Below are 10,913 nucleotides of genomic sequence, written 5' to 3'. Positions count from 1 at the left end.
TCCTAGGAGTCTCCAACCTTCAAGAGTAATAAGATCTGAGGGAAAAAAGCTCAAGACTTGCTCAAATCACGATTTGCTTCGGTCACAAGAAGGAGAGGGAGAAGATCTTTATTTTGATTGGAACAACTCTTTCAAACTCTCAAGAATCAAACCGGGATCTAGGATTTCGTGGATGAGCAAGAGAGAGGGAGCACAGGTGTTCTTGGGGCGTGTTGGAGTGGAGTGTTCCACCTTATCTCGAAGAGGTAAGGAGCTATTTATACCCACAACAGAATAGAGCCGTTTTGAGAAGAGGTTGACTTGCCCGGATGATCTGGAGGACCATCTGAATGATTTGGTCACAAGCCTGGATGCTCCGGCTAAAGACCCGGATGAAAGTGGTAGCAGCAGAACTGCGTGGAGGTCGAACAGTCCGGAGGACAGCCTGGATGATCTGGTCACAAGCCCGGATGATCCGGATGAACGACAGGACGATCCGGCTTTATCCACCAAACTTCTGTGACGGAAGAGGCGATATTATCCAGACGATCCGGGGCAGGTCCGGATGATCCGGCTACAATTAGTGCCTAACGATGCTTCCTGGATGCATTATCCGGACGATCCGGATCCAGCACCGGATGATCCGGGGCCAAGTCCGGATGATCTGGGTATGGGGTCAGCTTGTGGAGAGAATGAAGAGAAAGAGTGGTAGGTTTTGGCTAAGGGGTTTTGCTAGGGATTTTGGTATTTTGTGAAAAACTACTTGTGAGGTAGATTGTGAGCAAGCCTTGAACCTACACCTTGGATCCCCTCTTAATAACGCGGGATCCCAATTACTCAAGAAATGTATAAAAGAGCACGATGCTTCGTCTTTGTTTGCTCCTTTCCTCATTGATTATTTGCTTGAGTAATATCTCATATGATGTGACCACGGCGCACATTAGAAAAACCATAGGACTGATGACCTGTGTATATACTTAGCAAACAAGGTTAGTCCCCTATATGTAAATTTGTCATCAACTTCAAAAAAATTCTTAAGAGCAAGATTGCACTTTTAATCTCCCCCTTTTTTGGTAGTTGATGACAAACTACATATAGCTCTCAGCAAGTGAAATGTGATGCGAATATTCTTAGGAGAGTTGTCCTCTATGTGTTTTAGGGAGAGCTCCCCCTTAATGTATGCATAGGAGTAAAGTGATAAAATACAAAATGATGCACATATGGCGTGGATACCCTCATTCGGCATATAATGTTCTAACAACAGTGTAGACATACACCATTAAAAGCAACATAAGCAACGAATGAAGATAGCATACATAAGCTCTTACAGGGTACTCATAACTCATAATCTCATACAAGGTATAATCTCATACAAGGTAGCATAACACATGACCAAAGGTCCATTACAATAATAATAATGAGTCCAATAACTAGAGCTCAATAAACATAGCTGACACACACTCATACTCCTAAGAATTACATCTCCCCCTTGGCAGCAAGTACCGAAAAGGGGAAAACGGCAGAGAAGGTAGGAGGATCACTCAACATCCTCATCATCATCCCCATCACCATCACTTAGATCAGCAGGGTTAAGGAAGAACTCGAGAAAGTCATCGACAGAAGGAAAGTAAACCTCCGGAAGAGGAAGACGATCAGGAATAGGCTCATCTGGCTCGACAAGACTCCCAGGGCGCGCACGAAGGCGAGCCCTAAGTGCATTCGCCTCAGAGATACGACGAACCTCCTCGGTAGCAATGTGAGTAGCAGTGTAGCGGCAAGTGTCAAAGATAGCCTTGTGGGACTTGCCAATGAAGCGAGCCAGGCGGTCAAAAGGCTTCACGAAAGTTTTAGTGTGGTGAGAAGTGCTCTCGGCACAAGGAGGAGCAGGAGCCTTCGCTCTGGAAGACTCATCACGCGGAGTCCACATGGAGTGTGTGGATGTCTTGGTAATGGGACAAGGATAGACCGAGTCGATGACTGTCTGAATGAAAGGGGCATGGGGAAGTGTACGAACCTTCAGACAACTAGCCATGTGGATCTCGTTCCAGAGAAAATCTGCCATGTCAATGGAACAGGTGGGAGCCTTCCTAGTGTAGTACATCAACTCAATGCTATAGGCCCGAACCATTCCACGATCCCCTTTATTGGGAGCAATGGAGTTGAGGACATACTGGAAGAACCACTGGTATTTGGGATGAAAGATAGAGATATCATTAAGCTCCTTTTGTTGCTGCGTTGTGGATAGCTGGGTGGTAGGCAGGATGAGACAGCCACATGCACTGATGGGCATGGGCTCAAACTTGGGGTTCACCTCATGGATCCGAAATAGAGAGGCCTCAGATCCAGGCATGCCCAAAGCAGCAGCAAACTCCTCGAAGGTGACAGTTAACTGAGAGTGGTGAGTCATCCAAGTGATAGACCGGTCCGGATGGAAGAAACATATGGCATAGAATTGCCGAATGGCAGCCTCATTCCAATCACAATGAAGAGACATAGCATGACACAACCCCATGCCATCAATCTTCTCCAACACACCTTCGAACTTGGAAGGATTGTTATCAATGAAACCCAAGTTCATGTAATGTTGAGGAGAGAAACCAAGATGAGCAATGACGGATTGGTAGATGTCTTGTTGAACCAACATGCAAAAACGAGGATCGGTGGCATTTGCAGGAGCAGGAAATTGGTTGACATCAATCCTTAAGGCAGCATACTTAGAGGGGTCCATGGGCTGATAATTGACAAAATGACGGCCACGGTTGGTGGGGTTGGCCATGGACAGAATGAGACCAGTAGTTGCCGCAGACTGGGAGCTGGAGGCACCGGTTGTTTTCTTCTTCTTTGACTTAGTCGTGGAGCGAACATGCACGAGATCCTCCCCGTGGAGTTCGGCCTAGTAGTCAGGGTTGTCCTGCCCGACATAGGACGGACGAGCATGCCCCAGCTCCTTCTTGAGTGGACGAGCAGCATCCTCTGAGTCCGTCGATGCTTGACGACGCACATCTGTGTACACACATAGGAGAGAGAGCCAACTCATTGAATGACTAAACCTAGATGAAAAATGGAGAAATAGAGGAAAGGAGCATATGGAGTACCACAAGAGGGGCCGAGGACGTCGACTTGAAGCTCCGGCCACCACCATGTCGGAGTTGGGGATAGAGGGCGCGAGATTGGGGAAGATCCAATCGGCCCCGAGAGAAGCCGTGTGAGGAGGGAGTAGATCGAGGAGGAGGTAGCGTGAAAGGGGAAAAACGAGGCAGTTGGACGACCGTACTAGCAGGGCCGACCATGAGCAGCCGGCGGTGGTGGGAGGGGCGAGCGGTTGGGGGCAGTGGGGAAGAAAACAGAGGGGTACCCCTCTGTTCCTACTCGGCCCGATTTTAGTTTTGGGGCGTGGACCCACCCGGATGACCGGAAGGAGGCCCGGATCAGCCGGAGTGTTCCAGATGAATGGATAATGGCCCGGACATCCGGGCATACGACAGAGAGACCCAGACATCTGGATATATATCCGGATGATCCGGTCAGCCAGAGTGCAGATAGCCAGAGTTAATGATGAAGTGGTGATGATGTGATGATTTTGACATATATATCTTTATATAAGTGTGAGTAACAACATAACCCAGAGCATAGCACACACCCGCATGAACAACTAAGAAGAGTTTTTAACCTAAGTCACCATGTTTGAGTATACATAACTTGGTATACCAAAGATGAGAACTTTGGACCCAAGATTACTACTCCATCATTTTAAGGTGCTATGGACACTTAAAAAGTGTCATAGTGACTTTGAGAGTGTTGGTTTTGTTTGCACATTGCATAGGGTAAAGAGGATTCATGAATTGAAGTTCTCCCTCGAAATATATGCCCACATCAAGACAAGACATGACAAAAATGCATGCTTGGGTACTAGATTTCACATAATGTTGTCAAGCTCCAAGATACCAAGTTCACGCCTAAGTTGACAGAATCTTGCTTCATCCAATGGCTTGGTGAAAATGTCAGCAAGTTGCATATCTATACCAACATGACCAATATCAATGTCACCCTTTTCCACATGATCTCTCAAGAAATTATACCTAATATCAATGTGCTTGGTGCGAGTATGATCTTTGGGATTCTCAGCAATATTGATGGCACTTTCATTATCACATAGAAGAGGCACATGTCTATAGTTGATACTGTAATCCTTCAAAGTTTGCCTCATCCATAGTAATTGAGTTGCACAACTGACGGTTGCAATGTATTCAGCTTCGGCGATGGAGAGAGCAACACAATTTTGTTTCTTCAAGGACCAACTTACCAAGGAGCGTCCAAGAAATTGACATGCACCGGAGGTGGACTTACGATCCACTTTGTCTCCAGCCCAATCCGCATCTATGTACCCAATGAGATCAAACTTAGCATCCTTGGGTACCATAGACCCAACTTTGGGGTGTGAACAAGGTATCTAAGAATATGCTTAACCGCCTTATGATGACTTTTCCTAGGGTAAGCTTGAAATGTAGCACACATGCATACACTAAACATGATGTTTGGTCTAGATGCACAAAGATAAAGCAATGAACCAATCATAGAGCGGTAAATAGATGGGTCGAAAGGGATACCATTTGTGTCTTCAGTGAGTACAAATTTGGTTGGCAGGGGTGTCTTACATGGACTAGCATCAGACATGCCAAACTTCTCTAGGATATCCTTGAGGTATTTTGCTTGAGACAATAAAATTCCTTCTTGAAATTGTTGAATTTGGAATCCGAGAAAAAACTTCAAATCTGCATTGAGTGACATTTCAAAATTCTTGGTCATGGAGGCCACAAACTTCTTGCACAAATGAATGTTAGGAGAACCAAAAATTATATCATCTACGTAGATTTGGCATAAGATCAAATCACCCTTGTCCCTCTTAGTAAAAAGAGTGGGATCGATCACCCCTCTCACAAAACCATCATCGAGTAAAAAGTTCTTAATATGATCGTACCAAGCACGAGGTGCTTGTTTGAGGCCATACAAAGACTTATGAAGTTTATACACATAGTCTTTGTGATCGGGATTAACGAACCTAGGTGGTTGTGATACATATACTTCTTCTTGTAAAGGACCCTTAAGGAAAGCACTCTTCACATCCATTTGATGTAATGTAAAACCATTGAAAGCAGCATAAGCAAGTAAGATGCGGATAGATTCAAGACAGGCAACGGGGGCAAAGGTCTCACCAAAGTCCAAACCTTCAACTTGTGAGTACCCTTGTGCCACTAACCTTGCCTTGTTACGGATGATTACACCATTCTCATCTTGCTTGTTCTTGAAAATCCATTTTGTTCCAATGACATTGTGCTCCGTAGTTGGCCTCTCGACTAATGACTACACTTGGTTGCATTCAAAACTGTTCAACTCTTCTTGCATAGCAATGAGCCAATCGTTGTCCATCAATGCATCTTGTACCTTGAGAGGCTCAACACTAGACACAAATGAGTAGTGAGCACAAAAGTTTGTCAAATGTTTACGAGTGACTCTACATTCCGATATGCCAGTGAGAATTTTGTCAATATCAACACGACCGGCCACTCGAGGCATGATGAAGGTTTGGGTTTCGTGAGGTTCAACTTCATGTCCATCATCCACGTCCTCAACATATGGATCATTAATGTGTGGTGGAAGATCTTCTTCTTCATATTGCATTTGTTGAGGTTCATTATCAATGATTGCACTTTCTTGTTCTTGCCCTTGATGTTGATCTTGTTCTTGAAGATTATCATGAAGAGGAACTTGATCATCTTCTTGTACTTGGACTAAGGGCATTGGTTGAGCACTAGGGGCTTGTGGTGGTATGGGTGTTGAAGTAGTTTGATGATGGGTGAAGCTTCCAGCTTCTTCATCATCATCATGAGGTTCTTGTTCGATTTTAAGAAGTGCACCAACACCCATGGTCAAAATATCTTGAGAAGAATATTCTTCACCTACATCACTTAGATCAACTTGATCCCCATGGGAGCCATTAAATTCATCAAACACCACGTCACAAGTTTCTACAACACATCCATTGGATTTGTTGTAGACTCTATAGGCATGAGAGTTTGATCCATAGCCAACAAATATGCCCTCAATGGTTTTGGATTGAAATTTTCCTAAACGTTCTCTTTTGTTGAGGATGACGCATTTGCACCCAAATACATGAAATTACTTGACATTTGGCTTGTTCCCAGTTAGGAGCTCATATGGAGTCTTTTCCAATATTGTGCGGAGGAAGAGCTGGTTTGATGCATGGCATGCGGTGTTGACAGCCTCGGCCCAAAAACTATGTGGCGACTTGTATTCATCCAACATGGACCTTGCCATCTCCACAAGTGTATGGTTCTTCCTTTCGGCTACACCATTTTGTTTAGGAGTGTATGGAGCTGAATATTGATGTTCAATCCCTTCATCACTAAGAAATTCTCCCAAGGTGTAGTTCTTAAACTCAGAGCCATTATCACTTCTTATTGCCAAGATTTCTTTATCAAACTTGCGTTGCGCTTGCTTGGCAAAATCAATGAAGATGATCTTCGTCTCGTCCTTGGTCTTGAGGAAGAACACCCATGTATATCTTGAGTAATCATCAACAATGACAAGCACATACTTTTTCCCACCAAGACTATCCCATGAAGGAGGCCCAAAAAGATCCACATGAAGGAGCTCCAAAGGCCTTGAAGTAGACACAATATTCTTGGGTGGGTGCTTTGATTGATGTTGCTTCCTGGCTATGCATGCACTTGTAAGTGCATCTAGTGCCCCTTAGTGATTTTGGTGTATTGAAGACTTATAGGTTAATGGACTAATGCGTTTGTGAGTGTACACAAGTCTATAAGTCTATGAGGAGCTTGATATTTACAGAGAAAGTCAACCCCTAAAAATGAAGTTCTTCGACTGAAGACTTTGGATCACTGAAGACTTTCTGAAGACTTTGAAAGTGAAGAAATTGGTGTGACCTTGAAGACTTGGTATTCGTTTGAGGAACATGAAGCGTGAAGACTTTTGTTTTCGTAGTTTCATTTTCTCTTTTTGAGTCATAGGAAACACCATACTGTTAAAGGGGGTCGAGGAAATACTAAGGAAAAATTTCCAAGTGATGCTCAACTCAAAATCCTACACCTACCAATCCCTTCGAGTGAAGCCATTGGAAATCTCATACAGTCCAGTCAATTTCTTCAGTGACAGAGACGAAGTTCTTCTGGTCTCTGAGGAATTTGTCCTGACCGAGGAGTTAGGAATTCGCCAGTGCGGATTGCCTACACAGTGAGGAACATGATAGCCCTGAGGATTTTGCTACTCAAAATTCCGACCGTTGCTGTGCTATGCGCCAGCTGTCCCAAAGTATCTATCCACCTAACGGTCATATCATTGAAGGGCATTTATGTCTTATCATGTCGGGCTGCTCCCTAGGCTATAAATAGCCGCCCCTACAACCACTAGTTGTTGGCTGCTCCGAGAGAAACTGACACTTGTCATTTGAGAGCAACCCATCCTCTGAGGACTTTGAGCGAAAATCATCAAGTGAGGAAACACCCAAAACCCAAACACCTACAAACCCCAAGTGATTGAGCATCACCGAAGAGATTGATCCTGCGTGGATCCGACGCTTGTTAACTTTGAAGATTGTGCTTCTTCCAGACGGTTAGGCGTCATGGTCTAGAGCATCCAAGAGGAATTGTGGATCGCCGAGTGACCAAGTTTGTGAAGGTTCGGAAGTCACCTGAAGACTTACCACGAGTGATTGGACAAGGTCTGCGTGACCTTAGTTCAAGGAGAATACGGTGAGGACTGGGTGTCCTGAGCTGCGTGTTCAGGACTGGGTGTCCGGGACTGTGTGTCCTCGAGTTTAAATACTCAGCCGCTCCAACCAGACGTACAACTGAGACATCAGTTGGAACTGGTCTACCAAATCATTGTCTTCACCAAGCTTACTGGTTCTATTTCCTCAACTCTTTCATTTCCTCATAACTGTGTTGTGTGCTTGTTCATATCTGTGTTTAAAGACTTTGACTGAAGACTTTCTCAATTTCCTCAGTTCAATTTCTTCAGTCTGTTTGTCTTCATCATGTGTTATCCTGTGCTTACGCTTTCTGTACTCTGTGCCTGTCTTCATTTCATCATGATGACTATGCTTGTATTCTGTTATTGAAGGAAATATACCCTAGAGGCAATAATAAATTTATTATTTATTTCCTTATATCATGATAAATGTTTATTATTCATGCTAGAATTGTATTAACCGGAAGCATAATACATGTGTGAATACATAGACAAACAGAGTGTCACTAGTATGCCTCTACTTGACTAGCTCGTTAATCAAATATGGTTATGTTTCCTAACCATGAACAAAGAGTTGTTATTTGATTAACGAGGTCACATCATTAGTTGAATGATCTGATTGACATGACCCATTCCATTAGCTTAGCACCCGATCGTTTAGTATGTTGCTATTGCTTTCTTCATGACTTATACATGTTCCTATGACTATGAGATTATGCAGCTCCCGTTTACCGGAGGAACACTTTGGGTGCTACCAAATGTCACAACGTAACTGGGTTATTATAAAGGAGCATTACAGGTGTCTCCAAAGGTAGATGTTGGGTTGGCGTATTTCGAGATTAGGATTTGTCACTCCGATTGTCGGAGAGGTATCTCTGGGCCCTCTCGGTAATGCACATCACATAAGCCTTGCAAGCATTGCAACTAATGAGTTAGTTGCGAGATGATGTATTACAGAATGAGTAAAGAGACTTGCCGGTAACAAGATTGAACTAGGTATTGGATACCGACGATCGAATCTCGGGCAAGTAACATACCGATGACAAAGGGAACAACGTATGTTGTTATGCGGTCTGACCGATAAAGATCTTCATAGAATATGTAGGAGCCAATATGGGCATCCAGGTCCCGCTATTGGTTATTGACCGGGGACGTGTCTCGGTCATGTCTACATTGTTCTCGAACCGTAGGGTCCGCACGCTTAAGGTTTTGATGACAGTTATTATGAGTTTATGAGTTTTGATGTACCGAAGGAGTTCGGAGTCCCGGATGAGATCGGGAACATGACGAGGAGTCTCGAAATGGTCGAGACGTAAAGATTGATATATTGGACGACTATATTCGGACATCGGAAAGGTTCCGAGTGATTCGGGTATTTTTCGGAGTACCGGGTAGTTACGGGAGAAGTAATGGGCCTTGATGGGCTTTAGTGGGAAGAGGAAAAAAAGGCTGCTGCGCCCCCCCTCCCCTCTAGTCCGAATTGGACTAGGGAAAAGGGGGCCGGCCACCTTTCCTACTCCTCCACTTCCTTCTCCCTTCCTCCCCTTTTGATGGACTCCTACTAGGACTTGGAGTCCTAGTAGGACTCCCATCCTGGCCGCACCAATAGCCTTGGCCGGCCTCCTCCTCCTCCATCCTTTATATACTGAGGCAAGGGGCACCCCATAGACACACAATTGATCATTGAGATCGTTCCTAGCCGTGTGCGGTGCCCCCTGCCACCATATTCCACCTCGGTCATATCGTTGTAGTGCTTAGGCGAAGCCCTGCCTCGGTTGAACATCAAGATCGTCACCACGCCGTCGTGCTGACGGAACTCTTCCTCGACGCTTTGCTGGATCGGAGCCCGAGGATCGTCATCGAGCTGAACGTGTGCTAAGAACTCGGAGGTGCCGGAGTAACGGTGCTTGGATCGGTCGGATCGGGAAGAAGACGTACGACTACTTCCTCCACGTTGTGTCAATGCTTCCGTTGCGATCTACAAGGGTACGTAGATCATACTCTCCCCTCGTTGCTATGCATCACCATGATCTTGCGTGTGCGTAGGAATTTTTTTTGAAATTACTACGTTCCCCAACAGTGGCATCCGAGCCTAGGTTTTATGGTTTGATGTTATATGCACGAGTAGAACACAAGTGAGTTGTGGGCGATACAAGTCATACTGCCTACCAGCATGTCATACTTTGGTTCGGCGGTATTGTTGGACGAGACGACCCGGACCAACCTTACGCGTACGCTTACGCGAGACCGGTTCCCTCGACGTGCTTTGCACATAGATGGCTTGCGAGCGACTGTCTCTCCAACTTTAGTTGAACCAAGTGTGGCTACGCCCAGTCCTTGAGAAGGTTAAAACGGAGTCTATTTGACAAACTATCGTTGTGGTTTTGATGCGTAGGTGAGATGAGTTCTTGCTTAAGCCCGTAGCAGCCACGTAAAACTTGCAACAACAAAGTAGAGGACGTCTAACTTGTTTTTGCAGGGCATGTTGTGATGTGATATGGTCAAGGCATGATGCTAAATTTTATTGTATGAGACGATCATGTTTTGTAACCGAGTTATCGGCAACTGGCAGGAGCCATATAGTTGTCTCTTTATTGTATGCAATGCAATCGCGATGTAATGCTTTACTTTATTACTAAGCGGTAGTGATAGTCGTGGAAGCATAAGATTGACGAGACGACAACAATGCTACGATGGAGATCAAGGTGTCGCGCCGGTGACGATGGTGATCATGACGGTGCTTTGGAGATGGAGATCACAAGCACAAGATGATGATGGCCATATCATATCACTTATATTGATTGCATGTGATGTTTATCTTTTTTATGCATCTTATCTTGCTTTGATTGACGGTAGCATTATAAGATGATTTCTCACTAAATTATCAAGAAGTGTTCTCCCTGAGTATGCACCGTTGCCAAAGTTCGTCGTGCCCAGACACCACGTGATGATCGGGTGTGATAAGCTCTACGTCCATCTACAACGGGTGCAAGCCAGTTTTGCACACGCAGAATACTCAGGTTAAACTTGACGAGCCTAGCATATGCAGATATGGCCTCGGAACATGGAGACCGAAAGGTCGAGCGTGAATCATATAGTAGATATGATCAACATAACGATGTTCACCATTGAAAACTACTCCATCT

The sequence above is a fragment of the Triticum urartu genome, chromosome 2 (genome assembly GCF_003073215.2).
Source record: "Triticum urartu cultivar G1812 chromosome 2, Tu2.1, whole genome shotgun sequence".
Taxonomy (NCBI): domain Eukaryota; kingdom Viridiplantae; phylum Streptophyta; class Magnoliopsida; order Poales; family Poaceae; genus Triticum; species Triticum urartu.
The sequence above is the reverse complement of the archived record's forward strand: the minus strand, read 5'-3'. Positions refer to the sequence as shown.